This window comes from Leptopilina heterotoma, unplaced genomic scaffold (assembly GCF_015476425.1).
Source record: "Leptopilina heterotoma isolate Lh14 unplaced genomic scaffold, ASM1547642v1 Lhet_65, whole genome shotgun sequence".
NCBI lineage: Eukaryota > Metazoa > Arthropoda > Insecta > Hymenoptera > Figitidae > Leptopilina > Leptopilina heterotoma.
Genome location: NW_025111152.1, coordinates 2,327,488 through 2,353,179, shown reverse-complemented (window position 1 = coordinate 2,353,179; position 25,692 = coordinate 2,327,488). Strand labels below are relative to the sequence as shown.

At 27.4% G+C, this 25,692-nt stretch overlaps 1 protein-coding gene across 3 annotated transcripts in view; it reads left to right on the top strand.

The window, feature by feature from the left end:
* LOC122510006 (A-kinase anchor protein 200) overlaps positions 1 to 25,692 on the top strand; it is a 418,778-nt gene that overhangs the window by 304,994 nt on the left and 88,092 nt on the right. The window lies entirely within an intron of this gene.

Here is a 25,692-nt window from a genome sequence, read left to right as displayed (position 1 = left end):
CTATTTTGGCATTTGTTTAGGAGTATTTTCACTTTTGTGAATTGTGCGAAAATTTTTGTTTCGTCGACGCCACTGTTGGGGAGCCGGCTGTCGATTCCACGCGTGCGATCCTGGGATAGTACAGGGTTCTTGCCCTCGCCATTTTGAAAATGGGCATGCAATCGATAGTCGCACAGCGCACGCGGATCGACCCGAAATTTTCGACCGGCTCTTTTTGGCAAACGGGAGAGCGCACCTCAACTTCTCCTGTGAATATACCCTCTCAACGCTTCTTTTTCTTCTCAAATCCCCTAAAATAAATTTTCACCAATATTTATTCTAAATTGTTCCATCCCCTCTGGAAAAAATGGAGAATTTGTCGAATTAGGATGGATGGACCCGGTTAGTCGTTACGCCATCTAGTTTCCGTTTCACCCTCCCTCGCATCTTCTATTGTAAAAAAATCAGTTGAATTTTAATAAACTTTTTTCTAATTTTTAGTGCAGTTTATTTAATCTAGAAATTTTCCTTTTTGGATTCTGTAAAAAGTGTCGAAAGTGAAGTGATTTTTGCCGCTTTTAGAGAAGGTGAAGTGAATTGTTTGCAAAGTGTATTTTATTGTTTTTGTAATCACTGGAGTTATTATGTGAGTAGAGATAAATTAACCAACCGTTGGTGCAGTGAGGGAGAAATATGCGTAATTTGTGGAAAATTAGAAGGCATTCATGAAAAGTGGAATTGATTTATTATCGTAACTATACCGTAAAATTAATGATTCGCAAGTTTTGAACGTTCAAGTGAATGAAATATTTTTTTAAAAAATTTCGTAAACTATTGATTGCAATAGATAAAAATTTTAATTTTACACTTAGAAACTTGAGAATTAATTTTTACCGGAAGTCCAGAACGTTGATCAACTGACAAAACTTTTTCTTATATGAATTATTCACAGATAACGCAACAAGTAGAAAAATATATAAAAAAGCCAGATTTTTATTTTAGTTCTAATTTTTTCCATAGTTTTAATAATAAGGTTCCTAAACTTGTCATCGATGCTCTACATCGAAAAATATTTTTTGTACGAAACCGAAAAAAATCACTCAATTTTTCCCAAGGTTTACGGTTAAAAAGTACTCTTAAAAAGTTTTTTACTTCCTAGGTGCATGAAAGAAGTGAAATTAGTTAAAATGTTATCACTAAAAATAAGAAAAAATAGTTTTTGATGCTGAGCATCGATGTCAAGTTCAGGAACCTTAATAATAGTTATAATTATGTATACTTCTTTAAATGAAGCTAAAGTTTGCAACGTTTTTAAGAACGGAAAAATTACAAAAGAATTTTTTTCAAGTTCAGTTATCTCCTATTTTAATGTGCCTAAATTTTTAAGAAATTTTTTAATAACTTTTTATGTGCGCGAACTTTTACTTATCCAAATAATAAAAATTTTAAGCGAAAATAGTAAATATCGTCTTATTTTTCGTTTTTAAAAACGTTGCGGACTTCTGTCTTATTTCTTTAAATATTCGAATACATACAATCTTTTTTGTTGATTAACAATTGTGGATTTATTTTAGTTTTTTTGATAGTAACGCAAAATTATTGTATAATAAAAATTTAATTTTTATAAATAAATAAATTTCGTTCAGTTGAACTTTCGGAACTTTAGGAGCATTAAACATGAGACTGAAGTCCGCAAACGTTTTCAGAAAGGAAAATTTTTAAAATAGCTAAAAAATAACATGAATTTGAAGCCGGAATTATTTTTTCGTTTTTGAAAAAAGTTGCGGACTTTTTATCCTCTACAATTATGGAATAAAAGATACTGGAAAGCATTAACAAAACAGGAGCTCTTTTGTGGAAATACAAAAATAGATTAAGTCGTAATTGCTAATAATTTAAGAATTTTGCAAGAGAAACATTTACTTTTGTCAAGAGTTTACAAATTTTCCTAAAGTACAAAATTTTCATTCATTTTGGAAAATTAAAGACAAAAAATCTGTTGTTGGAAATTATCTTATTGTGCTACTTGAGAAATTTACAAACGTATACGTAACGTAAATGCTCTACTATGAGAGGAATATGCTACTCACAGGGAGTCTAACAATCAGGGAAGTCATGGAAAAGTCAAGGAATGTCAGAGAATTTCATTCAAAGTCAGGGAAATTTCTTTAAATTTCTATAAAAATTAAAATTTTTTGTTAATTAAAAATTTGTTTAATCTAACAAAACTTAAAAGACTTATACTGCTTGTTTCTATCATTAGATATTAATTTATTGTTAAATATGTCAGTTACCATATTTTTGTCCCAAGAAAGCAAAAATAAAATTAGTAAAAAGTAAAGAAATGTCAGGGAGAAGTTGGAATTTTTTTCTCAATCCTTGTTAGACACCCTGTACTCAATAAATTTTTTCACACAAAAAAGTGTAAGAATTGAATTAGGAAAACAAATTCTAATTAGTGTTGAAAGTACTTTTTGTTTTCGAAATTCCTCCGGGGAATTTGGAATTAACGTTAATCCTTTTGGCAAAAGTTTTCTTCATAGCCACACAGTGAACTGTGTAGTAAAACTTACAAATTGTGTTCCTAAAGTTTCGAACGTTCAAATGAAACGACGATATTTTTCTTTTAATTTCTATTGTTTTTCGAAAGAAAATTTTGTGGATATTGAAAAAATTAAATCTAAACTGAATATTCTATTTTAATAAAGTACACAATGTTTTTAAAGACAACCAAAAAATAATGCGATGATGTTTTATTTTAATTTGGCTTTTCGAATTCAAAATTACATTTTAACGTTTCTTTTTTGAAAACTTTGCGGTCTTTAATCTCATCAATTTTAATTTGTTTTGTATAATAATTTTTTTAAATATTCAAGCAGAGAAATAGATGTATTTATATGAATGTTCGAAATTTTAGGAAAATTACAAATGCCTCTTTAGGGTGTCTTAACGAAATTTAGGAAATTATTTTAGTCAGGATAATGATAGAGAATTATTTTTTCTTTAGTTTAAGCATAAAAACTATTTTTTTCTTCTTTTTAGTGATAAAAGTTTAACTAATTTCACTTATTTCATTCACCTAGAAAGTAAAAAACTTTTGAATAATACTTTTTAAACCTTAAAACTTGGGAAAAATTAATCCTACTTTTGACTAAAACTATTTACATTAGAACCATTTTTGACTGAATTTTAACCATCAGAGCATGGTATTTTTATTTTTTAGTTTTATTCTATTAATTTTATTAATTAAAAATCTAGTTTTAACTCTAAAAATACGCTACTTTTAAAACATTTTCTTTTAAGATTTCAGACCCTATTTTTGAAAAAGGTTTTCAGACTTTTCCGTGAACTTCAAGTACAAGGCATTTGTAGGTTTTCTGCACTAAATTTTACTGTACAAATTGTAATTTACTCTACATTGCATAAATTCTAATACACTTCATAAATTCAAGTATAACTTCCAGTAATTCCGACTTTAACTATTGTTTCAAGTCAAGCAATTGTACTTTATTGGAATGATAAACCAAGTTTATTAATTCACATACACGAATAGTATAATAATTTAATATACAGTTCAACTAAACGGATGACAGTTATTTCAAAACTACCAACAATTAACATCGTTAGTATGCATTATTGATAATAGTTCTGTTTCAATTGATGGCAAGTAAAATGGTAATATAAATTCAGAATATTAAATTTCTTTTTTGTTGTAAACTGAAAAAAGAAAAAAAATTTAAGTCTAATATACGCGATAATTTGAAATTACTATGAAGAGAATTTTTGAATGATTTATTCAATTCTATCTTCATTTAGAGGAATGATTTATGTTTATTGGATGTTTTAAAGAAACCGAAAGTTTGTAAATTTCTGAAGAGAGAAAAAGAGAGATAGATTTTTGGGATTCTACCTGCCGCGATAATTCATTTTTCTAAAGAATTATGGAAATCCATTGGTGGGCATTACGATAATCCCCCGTCTAGGCAAAACAAAAATTCCTCCAATATGAGAAAAGAGGAATTTTTCAAATTGTTTCACATTGTGTCAAAAATATTTATTCTCTCTGCGTGGGATAAAAATTTTGATTTGTTGACTGTTGGACTAAATATTTTAGAAACAGTGTGAAATAGTATAAATTTTTATATAACTGGAGAAAAATAATTGTCATTAGAAAACTCATTAACAAATTAACTAATAATAATAGTAATAATAATAATAATTCTACTTCTAATATTTTTCTCTTTTTGCAAAACTTATTATTTTTTTTCTCTCTTGCTATTCGACAATACACAGGAAAATGCTAATTTACTTTCAATTCAGTCGCGTAAAAAAAGGAGAAGCAACAAAAATTTAGTTTTTAAATAAATCAAGACAATTGTGTTTCATTGTGTTTTCATTTGCTTTTAAGAGAATGTTTGTCGTTCTTTTTTTTATTACTTCGGGTGCTATTCTTTTACACGTTTCGTTTTTTTGTCCAATTGTAAAAATATATAGTGCTTTTTGTCGTTCTGTAAAATTTCACAAACTTGTGTTGTATTTATAGAATCGTTATTCGCTTTAGAGAGACTTTTAAGTATTTTGGATAATTTTGGTTTGTTTCTAAACAGGAAATTCCATTTTGACAAGTAACATTAGTTACATCTGTTGTATCTTCATAAGGACCGATGATACAGATCAAGTTCAGGTAGTAGTTCTATTGACCTGAAAACAAGTCACATTTTCCACTACTTATCTAAAAACAAAACAACTTCTTTTGAGGGATTATAAAATATGGTTGTGAAATATTGCAAGAAGCAGGGGGAAAACTCGGGAATGTTAGGTTTATTAGTCTTCTTTAGAGAGAACAAAAAGAAACTGATTTTCTCAAAAAGGTTTTGCTTAAATGGAGTCCAAAATGGAAAAATAAAGAGTCTAATAGGTACAGTTTTACAGTTACATCAAGTGTTCTTGGTTTCTCTTTCTCTCTCTCGCTCGCTCTCTTCTGTTAGTGTGTTTCTCAGTGTGCGGCGAAGGCATACTCTTTGTACCGATTTTTGCGCTGCAGACCTTCTCTACCTGCTGTGCATTTAAAACGCAGTCAAGGCTCCACGAGTGTAAACGATTGTCTCGTGCAAAGTGTACATTCACTCCACAACAAGAAATGAAAAATATTTCGTTCTTGTACAAATATTTTTGATGAATTTTCATTTGAGTTGATATTTATTTAATTACTTGTTGATTTAAGGTGTTGTAATCAAAGACTGATTTTTTGTTGGATATTTAGAGTGTAGGTGGGATTTTTAGTGGTTTTTTTTTCAAGAAACATCAACATTTTCTACGTGTGGACTTATTATTGATAATTTTTTAGTGCTTATGTTAAAGATTATCTTTGTGGACGCACCAGGATACTTAATGTTATATTTACCACTATCTTTGAGAGAATTAACGTCTTTGAGAGGATTTACATCTTTGTTAGAATTTACATCTTTGTTTAATTAAACGTTTTCAATAGGACCTTCATGTTTTTTAGTATCTTAATTCTTATTAATATTTTTTGTAACCCCTTCATTTTTAGAATCTTTAATTTTATTAGGATCTACATTTTCCTTAGGTTCTTAATTTTTATTAGGACCTACAGCTTGCTTAGGATCTTTATTTTTATTAAGACCTTTATCTTTATTAGAAATTTAATTTTTTTAGGATCTTTATCTGTCTTAGATGAAGTTCTTCTTATTAACTTCTATTTTTTAAACCTACATTTGTTTAAAGATATACATCTTCCTAAGGATCTTTATTTTCATTAAGAGCTACAACTATCTTAGGCTCTTCTTATTCGTAAGGACTTTAATTAGAGCCTACATCTGCTTAAGAATATACATCTTCCTAAGGATCTTTATTTTCATTAGAATCTATACTTTTCTTAGAATCTTTATTTTTATTAGGGCTTACTTCTTCTTTAAGACTTTTGTTATTATTTAATCTTTAAATCTGAATTAGTATTCACATTTGATGAAATGACGAAAAGTCGTCCACTAAATGATTTAGTAATAATTTTACTAACAATTAGTAGAACTGTTTTATTAATAGTCGATAAAATAGTTCTGCTTTCCTAATTCATTTAGTGAAGTAGATGATTAACAATGAGTGAAATTCTACTAATTGAAAAAGGGAAAAGTCGTCCATGAAAACCACTAACATTTAGTAAAATTTTACTATTTGTTAGTAGTACTCTGCTAATTCAGATTTAGAGTGTAGGATCTTTATTTTTATTGGGACCTACATTTTTTCTAGAATCTTCAACTTCTGTACGATCTTCATTTTCATTACGACCTGCATCTTCCTTAAGATTTTTATTTTTGTCAAAATTTGCATCTTCTTTAGAATCTTTATTTTGATTTGAAACTTTATCTTCTTTTGGATCTTTATTTTCATTAAGATCAACATCTTGCTTAGAATCTTAATTTCTATTACGACTTAAATCTTTCTTATGATCCTTATTTTAATTAAAACGTACATCTTCTTTAGAATCCTTATTTTTATTAGGTCCTTTATCTTCCTCAGGATCTTAATTTTTATTAGAGACATCTTGTTAGGGCTTTTAATTTTCATTAGGAACTACATCTCCCTTAGAATCTATATTTTCCTTAGGGTTTTGTTTTCATTTTGACCTACATCTTTTTGTAATTTTTAGTAGGATCTATATTTTTGTAATTACCTACAAATGTAGGTCTTTTCAAAAATGTACCCTTAGGATATACATTGTTCTAAGGATGTTTATTTTCATTAGGATCTGTATTTTTCTTAGAACTTAAATATTTTTTAGGGTATACATTCTTCTTACGATCTTTATTTTTAGTAGAACCTTCATCATCATTAGCAGGGTGGCCACATGTCAGTAAAGTCAGGGAAATGTCAGTGAAACAAAATTTTTGGCAGTAAAGTCAGGGAAATATCAGGGAACAAATTTTTTGTCAGTAAAGTCAGGGAAATGTCAGGAAAAAAATTTTTGTCAGGGAAATTAAGAAAATTGAGAATTTTTTCGACTTTTCTTCCAAACATTTCAAGTATTTATTTACAATTTTTAAAAATCAATTTTTGAAGAATTTTAATTGCAAATTTTGAAAATAATTGAAATATTAGCTTCTAATTGTTAAAAATTCAATGTTTTCAGTATTTTCAATTACATATTTCCAAAAATTCAAATACATATAAAAATAATAGAGTCATTCCATTATATTTCGACTAAAGTCGTTGCTGACTAATTTTAAAAAATTGTAATATTTGGCAGGAATGATGTTAAAGATATTAGGATCACCGAACAAAAAGAATTTTTTAAATATTTTTGATATTTATTGTAAAATAAGCATCTAAAGTATATGAAGTCGTAAAAACTGTCACTTTTTCATCTATTAGAAAATATTAAAGAAAACACATAATTTACTATAAAAACGAAAAAAAATTATAATAATTTATTAAGAATGAATTGTTTTATTATTATAAATTGATAGAAACAATTATTAATAAGAAATATTAAATAAAAAAGGATTTTAAAGTTCACCTGCCAAATCATTAAATTGAATAAAACCTTATGAAATATAAAGTACTTGTGATTAACTTTTAGTTTTCCTTATCACTTTCTTCCTTTTTTCTTCACAAATGTGAAAAAATAAGCAATTAAAATTGGCACTTTGCTTATTTTCACGATTTTAAAATGTAAATAACTTCTGCCCAGAAAAATGAAAAATTACGAAAATTGGACAATAATTAATTGATCACTAGATACACTCACTAGAAAAAGATTTTCTTTGGTCCCGAAGCTAGTTCTCGAATTAATTAACTTTAAACTTTTTACTATTTTTATCAGGTTAATACATGTATTTTTTAAAGGACGAAGTTAGCTCTTCTTGTTTAATTGTTTTGAACCAACTTCAGTTTTAAAAAAATCACATGTATTAGCCAGATAAAAATAGTAAAAAGTTTAAAGTTAATTAATTCGGAAAATAGCTTCGGGACCAAAGAAAATCTTTTTCTAGTGAGTGTATCTAGTGATCAATTAATTATTGCCCAATTTTCGTAATTTTTCATTTTTCTGGGCAGAAGTTATTTACATTTTAAAATCGTGAAAATAAGCAAAGTGCCAATTTTAATTGCTTATTTTTTCACATTTGTGAAGAAAAAAGGAAGAAAGTGATAAGGAAAACTAAAAGTTAATCACAGGTACTTTATATTTCATAAGGTTTTATTCAATTTAATGATTTCTCTTTCTCACATTTAGTGAATGAAATTTGCAAAATTAGGTTATTTGGCAGGTGAACTTTAAAATCCTTTTTTATTTAATATTTCTTATTAATAATTGTTTCTATCAATTTATAATAATAAAACAATTCATTCTTAATAAATTATTATAATTTTTTTTCGTTTTTATAGTAAATTATGTGTTTTCTTTAATATTTTCTAATAGATGAAAAAGTGACAGTTTTTACGACTTCATATACTTTAGATGCTTATTTTACAATAAATATCAAAAATATTTAAAAAATTCTTTTTGTTCGGTGATCCTAATATCTTTAACATCATTCCTGCCAAATATTACAATTTTTTAAAATTAGTCAGCAACGACTTTAGTCGAAATATAATGGAATGACTCAATAACATTTTAGAATTATTTTTAACATTTTGGAGAATACAATCAAGCTCAAAATTTTTATTTAAAATTTAAAGAAAAATTAATTAGTTTTTTAAATTATACCACATTTTTTTTAAGAAATTAAATTATTTTCAAAAAATTACATTAAAATATTTTTAAAAACTAATTATTAGAATTGTTTTATAATAATTTTTTAAGATTTAATTATCTTCGAACAATGTGAATAAAATTTTATGAAAATTTACTTTTTGGAGTTATTAAAATTTTTGAGAAATCATAGTCCTGTTTAAAATTAAAATTCTTTAAAAATTTTATCATTTTTATTTATATTTTTCAAAAATTCAATTATTTTTAAAAGATTTTACCAAATTTTAATTGTTTGTAAATTATTTAAAATTGAAAAACTATTATATTTATATAATTACAATTATTATAAAAAATTAAATTTTTGTATTAAATAATTGGATTCTAGAAGAACTTTTGGGAAATTATTGAAATTAATTGATTCAGAGATGAAGTTTAGTTGAAAAATGTAAAAAATAATTGAATTCATAAAGGGTTATAATTGTAATTTTTAGAAATTATTCAAATTCATAAATTTTGACCATTTTCCGTAAACATTCATATTTTCCTGTAAAAAGAATTTTGTCAGGGAAATTAATTTTAATGTCAGTAAATTGTCAGGGAAATGTCAGGGAAATTGATAAACTGAAACTTTTGGCCACCCTGCATTAGGAACTTCAGTTCTAATTAGAACCTGCATCGTCATTAGGATCTTCACTTTTATACGGGCCAACGTTTTCATTAGACAGAAAATCTGTTGGCTAATTTTTAAAACTACTAATAAAAATCATAAATCTCTTCTAAAGTCACCAATTTTTAAGCATTGTCCATTTTTTCTTTAGTTGTAATTTTTATTGATAATTTTCGGTAATGATTTAACATAGCATTTAATTGCATTTTCAAGTCCATTATTCCAAGGAATCCTTACAGAATACAATCCTCTAATAGCAGATAAAAAAATGAACAGTATTAACTCGCAGACTTAAAATCTTTCAATCGAAAGGTCAAGAAACCGCTTTTAAGTGGCAAACGGCTTTATTGGCAAGTGTGAGAATTAATTTTACGTGGGTTTTCCTCACTTCTTCTGGAATTGCATTGCAATTGTCGATCGTATACGATTCGAAAAATGTTTCGCAATAGTATCATGTCCCAGGATGCAGTAATAAGCCTTCATCCTAACCAGCTTACTCGCTATAAGAACTTACGACTCTCGACATGAAATTACGTTCAATGTCTAGGTGTACCGTTTGGCATTTCAATTTCCCGGTAATCGTGAATTTAACAGGTTTATTTATTTTTTTTCTTCTCTAAATAATTCCTAGTTGTGAATTTTGTTGTCCCGCTCGTAAAATGTGGTGTTTCTATCGGCAATCCGACATTTAATATTACCAATGTTTGGAATGCGGTTTTTTAAAATTGCAATTGTCTTGCATTTCCATAACTTGTAAATTATTCAAAAAAAATTTTTACACAGAAAAATTTTCTTTCTGTCGTAAAATGCAATGACGGATAGTTTTTCGTTTTTAAGTAACATCCTTTTTTCCGAAGAAAAAAACATTGTATCAGTATCAATGAATTTTATCGGTAATATTTAGCAATTTGTTGGGTCTATATGTATAGTACAAATTTGCGATAATAGTGACTAATGATAACGAAAGTGTTCTTAATTTATCTCTCTTTGTCCTATCTCATTGCATCGGGAATTTATTTTTAGAAAATGTTTTATCATTTCTCTCGTGCGGTTTCTCTCTCTGGATTTATTTTCAAAGAAAGAAATGTTAATTTAAAAAAATGTAATTTTTTAGCATAGAGTTTTTTTTTTAAAATCTATGGCAATTCTTGCTAATACAAATCTGAGATAAGAGGTCATTAACTCTAGTGCATCTTTTGTCGTCATCAATCTCGCCGAGTGTTTTCTTTTTATGCCGACTGTTGTAATTTTAAACAGCAAACATCCAACATATCTTTTTGTTAATTTTGTTCTTTTTTCGTTTTTCCCCTTGTTTTTTTCTTCTCTTTAGATGATTGAAGAAATATTTAATTTATTTATTTTAAACAGTCTTTTTCTTCTTTTACAATTTATTTGCTACACTGAAAAACTTTTTGTTTCAAAAATTAATAGAATTCATTTCAATCTTTAATATGATGCATTTGAAACAGGGGAAAACGATGTTTTTATGTTATTTAATCGTACGAACGTATCAGCTTTTAACAAAGTAATACAAAAAATTAGTATGGTCCGTGTCAATCTTTAGTACACGGAAAAAAAAAGTACGTGAATCCTTCCTTGAAAGTGCTTGAATTTTGGATAGGACACAAAATACAAGGCTGTTCCATATACTTTTTATTAGAAAATATAGAAAAGTCCTAGTACTACTATGGGCAACAGTGTTTTTTAAATTTTAACGAAAAGTCATTTGTTCAGTTTTATAAAGTACGTGAAAGATTAGTTGACTGCGCTTGAAAATTCTTTAGAGCATGCGCAGTGTGCGTTGCGCGTTTCTACCCAAGGTAAATGCCAGCTGATCGTCTGTTTCCATTTGTGTTAATTTCAGATGTGAATATACTATTATTTTATGAAAAACAAATAGTGTTAATATATATTTGTCTTCAAGAATTGACTTTCAAAAAAATATTTTTAATTTTGTGTTTCTCACAAAACAGAATGTTATGTAAGTATCAGTTTTCAGTGAAATAGCATGTCTCAGAAGTCGTGAAAAATTTCACCATGTGGTATATAAGAACAATTCGATACGTACTTTTAAGTGTTAAGTGTGTGTTTATATTTAAGTTATACGCGAATATATGTGTGTGTTATAGGTTAGTTTAAAGTGTTGACGAACGTCGAAAAGTGATACAATAATTGTTCTTTGTTTGTGTGATTAATTATCCAAATATGTGGATGAATAAGTGAATTTCAGAAGAACTCTGTGAACAAGTGGAAATTATTTTTTTTATTTTACAGTTTTTTTTAAAGTCAATGAAATTCTCAAGCAAGGTACTAGAAATTTTCATTGACTGCTTTTGAAACTCTCATGCAAAAGTACTAGACTGTTTTTAGTATTTTGTGTCGTATCCAAAAGTCAAGTACCGAGTCAATGAAAAATTCACGTACTTTTTTTTTCCGTGTATAAACCATATTAATAGTTGATACGTTAATACGATTAAATAACATAAAAACATCGTTTTCCCCTGTTTGACATGATCATGTTAAATTTTGAAACACAAAGTCTTTCCGTGTACTAGGAGGCTTCAAATATTATTACTTTTTCGATTTTTTTCAAAAAATGCAACTTTTTACGACTTATTTTAAAAAATTGCTACGTTTTCGACTTTTTTTTCCAAATATTGCAACAAAATACCACATTTTTAGTAAAAAATGCAACTTATTTCGGTTTTTACAGTGTGAAAAATAACTAGACAAATCTTTCAAAAATTAGTTTTGCAAAATATTTTTAAGATAATTAAATATTTTAAATACACCAATAATTAAAAACTTATTGACTAATTGAAATTTTAAAAGCTTAATTGAAAATAATAATTGATGTTTTTCAAGTATTTTATTAAAAGTTTTGAAAATCAACTTTTAAAAAATTTTAATTTGCAAGTTTTTAAAATAATCAAATTCTCAACCATTTTAATGAAAAATCTTTAAGTGTAAATTTAAAAAATTAAAATTAATGAAAATTAGCTTCTAAAAATCGTATTAAAATATTTTTGAAAAAAGTAATTCTCAGAATTTTTTCATACTAATTTTTCAAAATTTTTTTTATTTTTTTTTATTTTAATTATTTTTTATTATTTTATTATTTTTTATTATTTTTTTTTAAATGCAAAACATAAGAACATTAAAATTTTTCAGAATTATTTTTAATATTGTGAAGAAAATAATCATGTGTTCAAAATTTTTAATTGAAATTCTTCAAAAAGTTAATTAGTTTCTTTTTAAATTGTAGGAAAATTCTTTTAAGAAATTCAATTAATTTCGAAAAATTACATTACAATATTTTTAAAAAACTAATTCTTAAAATTATTTTATTATAATTTTTTAAGATTCAATTATCTTTGAAGAAAGTAAATTAAAATTTTTTTAAATTTACTTCCTTAGACTTATTAAAATTTAGGAGAAATCATGTTCGTATTTTTTTATATATTTTTCAAAAATTCAATTATTTAAAAAATATTTTATCTATTTTCTATTATTTGCAAAAAATTTTAATGGTATATAACTGAAAAACTATTATTTACTTAAATAATTTATTTAAATAATGGGGCATTCTACGCCAAACGGACAACATGAAATTTCTAATGGGAAATACTCACTTTTTAAAATGCTGCTATTTCCTTTAAAATGCATGAAACAAAAAAAGTGACAGTTCTATTTTATAGTAAATTTAACTGTCTTTAATTTGGTTATTTTTAATTTTAAAACTGTATAAATTTTCAATGAAAAAAATAAAAATGAAAGTTTTGTGTTTAATTTTATAGATCTTCGACCATTTAAAAAAATTTCGAAAATATCTTAGAAAATAGTTTAAAGTATGTAGATTATATGTGCCAAAAGACAAAATGGCATCTTATATGGTTTAAAAGTTATTTTATTTATAAAGTCGTTGTGTTTTACAATAAAAAGTATTAAATTTCGATTAATGGTTAGATGTTTTTGATACACAAACAACAATGTTCACGGTAATGTTGAAACAAGTTACACATGACGTATGATGATTAGAATTTATTTATATTTATAACTAGAATTTTTTATTATTTATAAATAATATTGTCGTTAAAAATTTATATAAATTCAAAATGTCAAATGTTATTTGTCACTTGTTTATACATTGCCATGAACACTGTTGCTCATAAATCGAGAACGTCTAACCATTAATCGAAATTTAATAATTTTTATTGTAAAATAACGACTTTATAGATAAAATAACTTTTAAACCATATAAGATGCCATTTTGTCTTTTGGCACATATAATCTACATACTTTAAACTATTTTTTAAGATATTTTCGAAAATTTTTTAAATGGTCATTTTTATTTTTTTCATTAAAAATTTATACAGTTTTGAAATTAATAATAACCAAAGTGAAGACAATTAAATTTACTATAAAAAGAGTTATCACATTTTTTATTTCATGCATTTTAATGGAAATAGCAGAATTTTAAAAAGTGAGTATTTCCCATTAGAAATTCCAGGTTGTCCGTTTGGCGTAAAATGCCCCTAATATTAAAGTATATTTTTAAAAAATTAATTTTAAGAATTTCCTTATTATAATTGTTTGAAAATATTATACATTAGTAACTTTAAACCGATGGTATAGCTCGGTTGGCGGAATCCCTTTACTTGCGATCACGGAGGTTAAGCATCATTTGAGCGCGGTTAGTGCTTGGATGGGTGGTGACCCTTTGTGAATCGCTACAGTCTCGGTGTTTTTCGCTGATCGAGAGATATATCAAACGGGAGGTTTGACGCCCGAGGCTATGTTTGTGCATTTGTGATGGCTATCCAAAATGTACATTTATGACTCGACGTCAATAAACCGGTTGTACTCGGGAAGTGGGTTTTCTGCAGTTTTCCTCTCCCCTGGCCGAATGTCCAGGCGAATGCGAGTACCTCCTAACCTAAGTCGGCTGCAGCCGCAAAAGTAGGGACCCCAAAGAGTTTGTGAGTTAGAAAAGTTTAGTATGTGAGGAGATGATGTTGAGGAGATTGTAAAGGCCCGAAAGGGCATACAATGAAATCATACTTTTTTTACTTTACATTAGTAACTTTAAAAAAACATAGACAGTTACAATTATTATAAAAAATTGAACTTTTGTATGTAAATAATTTAATTCTCGAAGAACTTTTGGAAAATTATTTAAAATAAATTATAGTCAGAGATGAAATTTAGTTAAAAATTGTAGAAAATAATTGAATTTGGAAAGGATATATAGTTATAATTTTTATAAATTATTAAATTTCAAAAGGTCCTAAAATGAAATTTTTTAAATTTTATTTCCTGTGGAAAAACAAATAAGAAGTATTTAAATATTTATTTGACAAAATAATTCAAATTTCGAAATAATTGATTTTAGAAATCAGTGAAAGGGGAAAATCAGGGAAATACAAAATAAAATTTTTGTGGCAACACTGAATTAAGTAAACGACTTTTTCGACTTTCTTTTGTATTTTTAATCGACTAAAGCGACTTTTTTTGCGCCTTAAAGTCGATCCGAAACCTATTAATTTTAAAGAGATTTTTATTATTGTTTTATTATCACAGTATTACGCGTATTATTAGTATTATGTTTATTATTATTATTATTTTTTAAAATTTTTTATTATTATTATATTTATAGCATGTTTAATTTTATATTTTCTTATGCTGCTTTACACGTGTTGTATAGTATCAGCTTCCTTTTTTAAAAATGATAAGAGATATAAAAAAATTGGTCCTCCGAATTATTATTCCAGACATTAATCACTTGACACGTGAGGTTTCTGTCTTACACTCTTCTCAAGTGCCTCAATGAATAAACATATCATTTCCGTTTGTACTTTACAAACTCTCGAAATTATTTCCTTTACTTGAAACAATATACATCTTATTTGAAATCATTAACAGATGAATGAATCGCTATAATGTTTTCATGGAACTTGAAATATTTTCTTGTGTCATGTGTTTCTTAGTCAAGATGAATTTTTTAGAGAAAGGAAAATAACTCCACATTCCTTATAATAAAAGCTGTATCTGTTCCTTTTGCTTAAACTTCACGGAAGTATCCATTCATGTCATCAAAATTGAAAAATAGTGCTGTCAATTGCCAAAAATTGTGAAAAAGTGGATATTTTTTTTCGTTTGTTTTGTATTTGTGTACTTTTTGTGTATTTATAACCCTCTTTTTGTTACATATTCATCTATATAATTATGTAATTAAAAGAATATAGTGTTTTATCGCAAAAATATATTGCACATCCTCTAGATCTGAGGATAAAGAGATAAATTTTAATAGTGGATCTTTAAATGTAAAGTTGTCTTTTCCTGGAAAGGTAAAAAATTCCTTGATGCATGCGTAGAATTAGCGAATGTTTTTTTCATTAGAAAAAAAAGAAATACGCACGTGCGTATTTACCCAAGCATGCGGGATACACACTTGATACGGGTAGCTGCTCGACATTCTCATAATTCTTATTTTCAAGTATAATAGTAGCTACTTTAAGGCTTACAACGAATGTAAGCATATGCTATTCATAGGAAGACCAACAAATTTCCCGCGCTCGTATTTATGAATATAAAAACGAGAGCTGCAATTTTTTTGGTGTGTAGTGTCTAGCGGAAGTCAGGGGTTTTTTCTAATCAGGAAAATGTCAGGAAATTTAATTCAAAGTCAGGGAAAATTTATATAGAATTAAATTAATTGTTTCAGCTATCGTCATAGTTATCGCCAATTTACCCATTTTTAAAACTAAACTCTCTAAATCTGAATTAATATAACTCTATTAACAAATAGTAAAATTTTACTAAATGTTAGTGGTTTTCATGGACGACTTTTCCCTTTTTCAATTAGTCAATTTTTTCACAATTTAAAAAAATTAGAAAAATTTACTTAACCCTTAAACCGCACACTGCCGAATCCATCCTTAAACCGCACACTGGGTGTGCGACACCCAGGGACTTTTAAGTGTGTTCTTCAAGCTGGAATAGGTTATTATCTTTTGGAAAAATTATCTTATATAGCTCAGTACATCTATTTTGAAGGAAAATAAGTTTCATAATGATTTATTTAATTTTAATAATTAAAAAATTGTTTTTTAAAACTACTGAAATTACCTTAAACCAAAAACTGGGTGTCAAACAAGCAGAAATTTTTCGCCGACAGCTTCATAAAGTTATCAAATAAACAAAGACACTTGGGAGACTAATGTACCTCACGGAACATAAAGTTAAGTACAAAATGTATCGTCCAATAACGACACATGTTCAATTTTTACGAATTTAATCGAAATATTAGAGTAAAAAGCTAGAATATGGGTGTCGCACACCCAGGGTGCGGTTTAAGGGTTAATTTGAAAAAATTCCTTTTTTAAATTTAAATCCCCTTTTGAAAAATTAAAATTCCCCTTTTTGCCTAATATTACATGGTGAAATCACTGAGATCCCTGAAATAATAAATTTATAAATAATAAACAATAGTAATAAATAATAAATGTACAAATTATTAGTTGTAAATAGTTTCATAATTATCAAATTAATAAATTATAATTTATATATTATATCTTATAAATATATTTAAAGTTTTATGAATTATTATTTAATATTGATTAATAGAAGTAATTTAATGGAATTATTTTAATGAAAATTGTCATTTGTTTTTTTATTTTTTTTTTATGAAAATTCTAATCTAAAATATTTTCTTTTCTTCTGTTTCAGGTGAGTTAAGCAACATAACTTTTCTGTCAAATTTATTTCGTAAGTAAATATATATATATATATATATATATATATATATATATATTGAAATATATGTGACTCGCTCTGAAGAAAGGTACCTATTATTTTAAGGTTATGTTTGTGTTATTTTTACCTTAATTAGCAATTTTTGTGTTTAATTTAAAACTAAATTCAGTTTTCATCGGACAAATTTTTGTTCTAATGAATACTTAATGTAATCTTAAACCAGTGGTTTTCATTGACAGTTGATCCTTTTTATGTATTTTAATTCCAAAAATTACAAACATAACCTACAGTTTTAATTCTGCTTCTTATGTACCTTTCTTCAAAGCGTGTTACACATTTATAATTATATTTATATATTACATAAGTAAAATATAATTATTAAAAAAATCAATTTTAAATTCAGATTCGATTATTTAACGAAAAATATAAACTCTGCAATATTTTTACAGAATTGATCATTATTTATTTAAAAAAAAATTGTAAGAAAATATCGAAAAATATATTTCGCTTTGGAAAATTCTTTTCAAATATTTATAAGCGATGCAGTCTAATTTATAAGGTAATTAATTTTTTTCGTAATTCATACGTTATAATACCTACAATTATTTTTGAAAAATCCGCTTTTTAAAAATAAAAATTCTCTTTTGTAACTATAACAGAAAAAATCACTGTTATCACTGGAAAAAGTCAAGGAATAAGTCATGAAACCTTATGAAAAGTCAAGAAATGTCAGGAAATTATTTTTGAAATCTTTCTGGACTTCTTGATATTGAAACTCATATATATATATATATATATATATATATATATGGGTTGATACATGTGTGAGCGTGTTTATATTAACCGGATATCAATTCATACAGACTACATCTGTGATCGATAAGGGTCGCGATCAACTTCAGAGCCCATACTCGGAAAATTTACTCGATCCGGAATTTGATATTAGAGTAATCGATGTGACCGTGTTTGAGAAATTGACGCTTGTTTTAATTGGACTAGTAATGGAAATCTATTGATACACGATCTCTTGATATTTTAATCTCTATAAATTCAGTCAACTATAATATAAATTTACTTCTACCTGGAATAGCAATTTAAATGAAATGTAGAAATTGTAACATTAACTTCAATTAATTCTCTTATTTTTCTCTTGTTTGTATTACTTTGTTAATAGATCTTTTTCTTCTTCTTGTAATTAAGGAGAAAGATTAAAAATGATAATGTATCTAAGTTCTCAAGATTTTTAGTTATTTCGTTAACTCATGTAATTTTTTTATTTCGTAAATTTTAACACCCCCCTCCCCTCCTATTTTATCTTAAAGTAGGACCCTGAAGTTCCCGTTGACAAATTTTTTTAACAAAATCGAAAACAATTTTTTAAAAAATTGTTTTAAAGGTTTTAGATTAAAAAAAGTGCCCTGATGACTTTTAATTCCCAAATTGAATGAAAGATGAAATTAGTGATATTTTCAACTCTAAAAAACCCGAATAATAGTTTTGGACGCTGAGCATCGACGCTTACTTTAAGGGCATTTTACAGTTGTTTGTACTTTACAGAGAAACCTAAATAGTGAATAGCAGAACGGAAAAAAATGTAACTTTTACTGGAGAGAAAATTAAATGTTCTTTATATAGGTTAGCGTCGACGCTAAACGTAGAAAACTACTTTTTGAAGTTATTAGGACATTCTTGAATTTGACATTAGCAAAAAATCAACTATTTTTTAATTGTTTTAAGTTAAACAAGTGGCCTGTAATATTATTTACCTCCCTAGATAAATAAAGAAAGTGAAAGCAGTGATATTTTTATCTCTAAAATCTCCGAATAATAGTTTTCGTTACAGAGCGTCAACGCTAAATTCAACTTTACAAATTAAATGTTCCTGAAGTTAGCGTCGACGCTAATAGTCGAAAACTATTTTATGTATTACTTAGAGATGAAAATATCACTAATTTTAATTCTTGTCTTCTCTTAGGGACTAAGAACATTTTTCAGGGCATTTTATTAATTTAAAACTTTTTAAAAACTCGTTTGGTTAATTTCGTTTTCAAATCTGTCAATTTAGCGATGACGCTAAGGGTTAAAAACTACTAATTGATATTTTGCTACTAATTTCACTCCTTTCACTCAAAGAGATAAAAAAATTTCTTTTTAACTTTTTTTTAACCTTAAACGATGCTAACTTCAAAGACTTGCTTTTGAAAGTTAGCTATCGACGCTTAGGATCGAAAACAATTTTTAGAGTTTTTTGTTAATAAAAATGTAACTATTATCACTGTTTTCATATATTTAGAAAGTAAATGTTTCTCAGATACTTTTTTAAGCATAAAACATTTGAAAAAAGCTTCTTTATTGTTTTTTGGTTTTCCGTACATTGAATGAATGAAAAAAAGTAAATCAATTAAGTATAAATTAATTAATAAAAAACCGCTGCCAAGTTGTATATTTTTTTATAATTTTGGTGCTCATTTCATGAACACTTTACTTCCTCATGGAGATAAAAATAATAGAAATATATGAATAACTTTTTATAAATATGGTAAAAGTGATTGAATTTTGAGTCAATCAATGTATTTTCAAATACCCTACAAGATAGTTACAATAATTTAATAGTTAAACAAAAAAGTTGAGAAAATGTAATTTTTCACAATTTTTGCGGTTTTTAAAATACCAATAATTTCGAAATTTATTATCGAATCAGGTTCAAAAATAGGTCAATCGAAGCGTATTTTAATGCTCTACAAGTTGAACGATAATTTTAAAGTTACTTCTACGTTTTTCAACAAAATTTCAAAAAAGTCTTATTTTCCAAAATTTTTGATTTTTAAAAGTTTAATAACGTCGGTTAATATGGACGAAAAATGTTCAATTAGGGCTCAAAAGATGCGTCTAAAAAAACTCTACAAAATTATAGAAAAACATTTATAGGTGTCCTAACATTTTTTTTAAGTTATGGGCAAAAAACGTTTTTTTGCAAAATTAAAAATCAAAAAAAAATTTAGTTAAACTTTATTAATATAACAGAAAGTACTCTCACTTTATGTCCGCAGGTGAGATCTACAATTTAAAAAAAAATTCAACCCAAAAGCTCTTCATGATTTCGAGATATTTATGAAAATGTGATGTTTACACACACACACACACACACACACACACGGAATGACATTTTTTAAAAATGTCATTTTTGAACTCCTGAGGCCAAATAACATAAAGATATGTCAAAAAATAGAACTCGAAAAATTTTGGTATTACAATACTTTCTCTAAGAGGAAGTAATTATTTTAAAAATATAAATTAATTAATTTTAGGCAAGTAATTTAATTAAGTATAGAAGTAAAATTTATTTAAAAAAATAAAATGATAAAAAAAATATTGTATAGTAAAATTTCTTAATGTAATTCAGTAAAAAGTAATTATTCTTATTAACTCTAATTTCCTTACTTACCCGTTTAAATAAAAAAATGCAATTTACTTATTTCATTTTTGTAGTAAAATTCACTAAATGGAAATAGTAAAAAATTGAAAAAGAACAGTAGGGGAGAGTGGGGCAAAATGGGGTACCTTTTTGAAATTGGCTGTTTACAGAGAACCAAACGAATAAATCGATTCAGCTAAACTTCAGAATTCTTCTTTGTACACTTAGCTTTGAGGAAATTATGATAATAGCGGAGAAAAAAATTTTTGAAAGAACTTATATCGTATTTTCTGAGAAAGTGCTAAAATCTAAAAATAACTATACAAAACATTGAGTATTTTTTCAAAATTCATTAAATTCTTGTTGTATGAGATTATAAATACAAACAAAAAGTAGGATTCTTTATTACTATGAAAAAACAAGTAATATTTATTAGAATTTAACAAAAAAACATGGATATTGCAAAATATCGATATATCGATAATGAAACATCGATAGTATAAATGCCTCGAAGCAATAATATCGATTCTTCTGCTGGAAACCTTTAAATATGCATAATATAATGTTTTTAAATAGTTTTAATGAAACGGCGTAGCTTCCGGCATGCCCCACACTTAGGTATCCCATTTTGCCCCACTCTCCCCTAACTGCAGAGAATTTATGTTTTACTGTGAAATAGTAAAAATGACTTTATTCGCTTATTGCGTGAAAGAAATGAACTTTGAAAAACAATGTTTGTTGAGAATTTAAACGATCATCTTTGTCGCCATCTCTCTCTCTCTCTCTCTCTCTCTCTCTCTCTCTCTCTCTCTCTCTCTCTCTCTCTCTCTCTCTCTCTCTCTCTCTCTCTCTCTCTCTCTCTCTCTCTCTCTCTTTTGAAGTGTGTATAAGTTCTTGTCTCTGAAACGGTCTCGTGACCTCACAATGTTCTTATTAATCCGTTAAACGGATTTAAAGAAGGAAATTCTCGACATACGATCTATTTATACATTGAGTCAACGATAATCATTTCGCGAGTTGTTGTTCGTGTCTGACGATCATAGGCAATATATAACACACACATACACAGACACATAATCAAGAGAGTGTAAAAGTCAATCGTGCGCTTTATGTGAATCACGAATTTCATTATTTTTTTTCCCTTTTTTTTGTATGACTTTCATTTTATTTCGCTTTGTTAATTTTTTTTAATGACATTTTCTCACACTTTGCATTCTTTTTCTTTATTCCTTTTTTGTGAAATGTTTTAAGTGGTATTTAATTAAGTTTGTTTATACATATTTTTTTACGATTGTCTTAACTTTGTTTCGTGATATGTTAATATTGTTGGCTCTTCTTTTCTCTCATATACAATTACCCTCAATCAGGATTTTTCTTATCTTGTGCGCGTTGGTCGTTGAGTAAAATGATTTAACGCATTTGTTATCAGTTGCAATTAAGTTTCGAGACAGAGAAAAACAGTTTTTTTTTTAAAAGTGTTGTCTTTTTACAAGTGATTTTTGCTGAATCGGATTCAAAATTTTGAATTTTGTGACTCCTTTGAGAGTAGTTTCGAAAAGTTACGCAGATAGCAATTTTTGGGTAAATTAACTGTTTTTTCAAAAAAGTCAACACCACTTTTGAATCCGAAATTTTTAAATTTGAGAATTTACTCTCTAAAACTGAATCAGTGAAATTCCACTGAAAATCAGTGAAATTTGACTGAGAATCAGTGACTGTATTCTCGCGATTTGAATAAGTGGAATTTCACTGAAAATCAGTTAAAAATAACTGAAATTTCAGTCATTTTCTACTGATACACCAATTAAAAAACTACTGAAAATTTCTTTCATACATAAATTGAAAATTCCAGTTATTTTTTAATTGGCCAATCAGTGAAAAATGCCTGAAATTTCAATCATTTTTAACTGATCTTCAGTGAAATTTCACTGATTCAAATCGCGAGAATAGAGCCACTGATTCTCAGTGAAATTTCACTGATTCAGTTTTAGAGAGTATCTTAAAATTTTTAGTCGCTATTTTAATTCCGCTATTTTGAATAATGAAAATTTGACTTCAGATTTTTAATCATTTTTTTATATTTAACTATAACTACAATTCAGTATCTGAAGATGCAGTTTGTATGTGTACCTATATTTGTGGTGAGATATGTCCCGAGACTATATATAGAAATCCTGACTAGAATATATTGCGTGACCTTCCCGGAAGTACATGTGCCAGTCACCAGTCAAGGAATCACAGGTGTTTAAGCTTGAGAATTGACATTACAAAAGAGTCTGAATAAAAATGTAAATGTTTTTTTTTATTTCTTCTCTACCACCTCCCCTTCTTTTTTCGAGAGGTATTTTTTTCCAAAATCTTTAATTTTAAATATTTTAAAAATTTTTTAATTTGTTTCGAAATTGTAATTTCTTCCTTTTTTGTAACTTTTTCCCCGAATTATTTTTTCAAATTCTATTTTTCAACATTGTAGAATTGGTTGAGAATCGATTTTTGTTCTTTCCTCCCTTAAAAATGATAAATAACGAAAAATACTCGATTTACCGACACTCGGTAACTGAATCTACCTAAAAAATTTTGGTGAATTTGGGAAAAAAAGGTACCGGCACTCTTTTTTGGACAGCAATGAATCAATTTTACGAAAAAGTAAAACAGTATAAATTTTCCCTTTTGAGAAAAAGGTACAAATTTTTCAAAAATTGTTAAAATATAAAAGAAATTAGTAAAAAAAATAATTAAAAATACAGTAAAAAAAATTGATCAGTTAATAATAAAATTCTTCTTTACAACCCAGGTGCGAATTTAGGTTGGCCGCCAGAGTTTGAAGGTTGGCCCAAGGTTGGCCTAACTTTGGCAAGCAAAGTTTTGGTTGCCAGAGTTTGCCCAACTTTGGCAAGTACTTGTGCCCACAGTTGGCCCGACTTTGCAAGCCAACCATTAAATGCAGAGTTTAACCAACCGTCGGGCCAACTTTGGCGACAAAGGTTGGCACAACTCATCCAAACGTAGTTTAAAAGACTTTCAGTTTCGGTTGGCCCAACGGTTGGCAAAACTCTGTAAAACGCAGTTTAATTGACTTACATTATTTTGGTTGGCCGAACTCTGGGCAACGGTTGGCCCAACGGTTGGCAAAACTCTAGAAACGCAGTTTAAATGACTTAAACTTTCTTGGTTGGCCGAACTCTGGGCAACGGTTGGCCCAACGGTTGGCAAAACTCTAGAAACGCAGTTTAAATGACTTAAACTTTCTTGGTTGGCCGAACTCTGGGCAACGGTTGGCCCAACGGTTGGCAAAACTCTAGAAACGCAGTTTAAATGACTTAAACTTTCTTGGTTGGCCGAACTCTGGGCCACGGTTGGCCCAACGGTTGGCAAAACTCTGTGAAACGCAGTTTAATTGACTTGATTTTTCTTGGTTGGCCGAACTCTGGGCAACGGTTGGCAAAACTTTGTCAAATGCAGTTTAAATGACTTAAACTTTCTTGGTTGGCCGAACTCTGGGCCACGGTTGGCCCGACGGTTGGCAAAACTATGTGAAACGCAGTTTAATTGACTTACATTATTTTGGTCGACCGAACTCTGGGCCACGGTTGGCCCAACGGTTGGCAAAACTTTGTCAAATGCAGTTTAAATGACTTAAACTTTCTTGGTCGGCCGAACTCTGGGCCACGGTTGGCCCGACTATTGCAGCTTTAATATACATTTTGCGTTATGCACTCCCATGTGAGCGTAGCGTAGTGGTCAGTGTATAAGTCTTCGGTGCGTTAGGTTAGGGGTCGATCCCAGCGAGCATTAGATATTTTCGAAAATGTATGTATGAGATTGTGTTTAATAATAATAGGTAAAGGTTATATCTGATGTTCCCGCTAATAATAACCTGTTAATTGTTTAAATAATTTAGTTTTTTAATAATTTTTTACCTTTGGCTGTTGAAGTTGGCCAAACTTTGAAAATTGTGGTTGGCCCAACTTACGCATCTAAAGTTGTGCCAACTTTGGCGTCAGTCTTTGGACCAACCATTGAAATGTATAGTTGGCACAACATATATGCATTGTAAGTTGGGCCAACTTCCTTATGAGTTGTCGGGCCAACCATCGTCGCCATTAGACGGCGACCGTTATCATCTGTATGGTTGGCCCAACCTCTGGCACGAGAAGTTGGACCGACTTTGTAAAAGTTGGCCCAACTATGGGCCGACCAAAAAATCGCACCTGGGAACCTCCTTTTCTTATTTCGAGAGGTATTTATTTCCAAAATGTTTAATTTAGTTATTTGTCTTTTTCGTATAAAAATTTTTATGTCCCTGAAGTTAGCGTCGATGTTTAGCGTAAAAAACTATTATTTAGGGTTTTTGACCAGGATTAATTATATAATTATATAATTAATTATATTTCATTAAAAAAACTGAATTTTCTCCCATATAAAAACATTTTATTTTGCAAAAAATATTTAAAATACATATTTATATTTCATCTTGATTAATAAATTTTGCGAGTTTTTTGAAGTTTTTGAAAACATGTATTAAATTAGATTTCTAAAAAATTTTAATTGAATTATTTAAAGGTACTTGAATTTAAAAAAAACATTTTATTAAATAATTATCAAATTAATTGAAATTTTGTAAAAATTTATTGAAAATAATAAAATTTTCCAAAGAATTTAATTAAAGTTTCAAAAAAATTGTATTTTCAAAGAATTTTAATTTAATGATTGGTAAATAATTTAATTTTACAAACAGTTCGAGTTGTATCTAAAATAATTAAATTTTGAAAGAGTTACAATTTAAAATGTACCTATAGATATAATAAATTTGGTTTTGTAAAATATTGTAATATATTTATAAAATATATATTTTGTATAAAAATAATTACATTTTTATAAACAAGTGATTAAAATTGTTTAAAATAATGGAAACTTCCTAAAATAATTGAAATTTCTCGAAATTCTATTAAAAAAAATTGAATGTTTCAAAGAATTTTATTGGAATTTTTTAAAAGTAAGACGAAAAAAATTTGCCATAGTAAATATTTTTATTTCTTTAAATAGACCTTGATTAAAAATTATATTTTTTGATAATTGGACTTCACTTGGATTTTTTAAAGTAATCTAGGAAAAAGTCAAAATTTTGCCAAAAAATCAGGGAAAAGTCAAAGAATTTTTTTT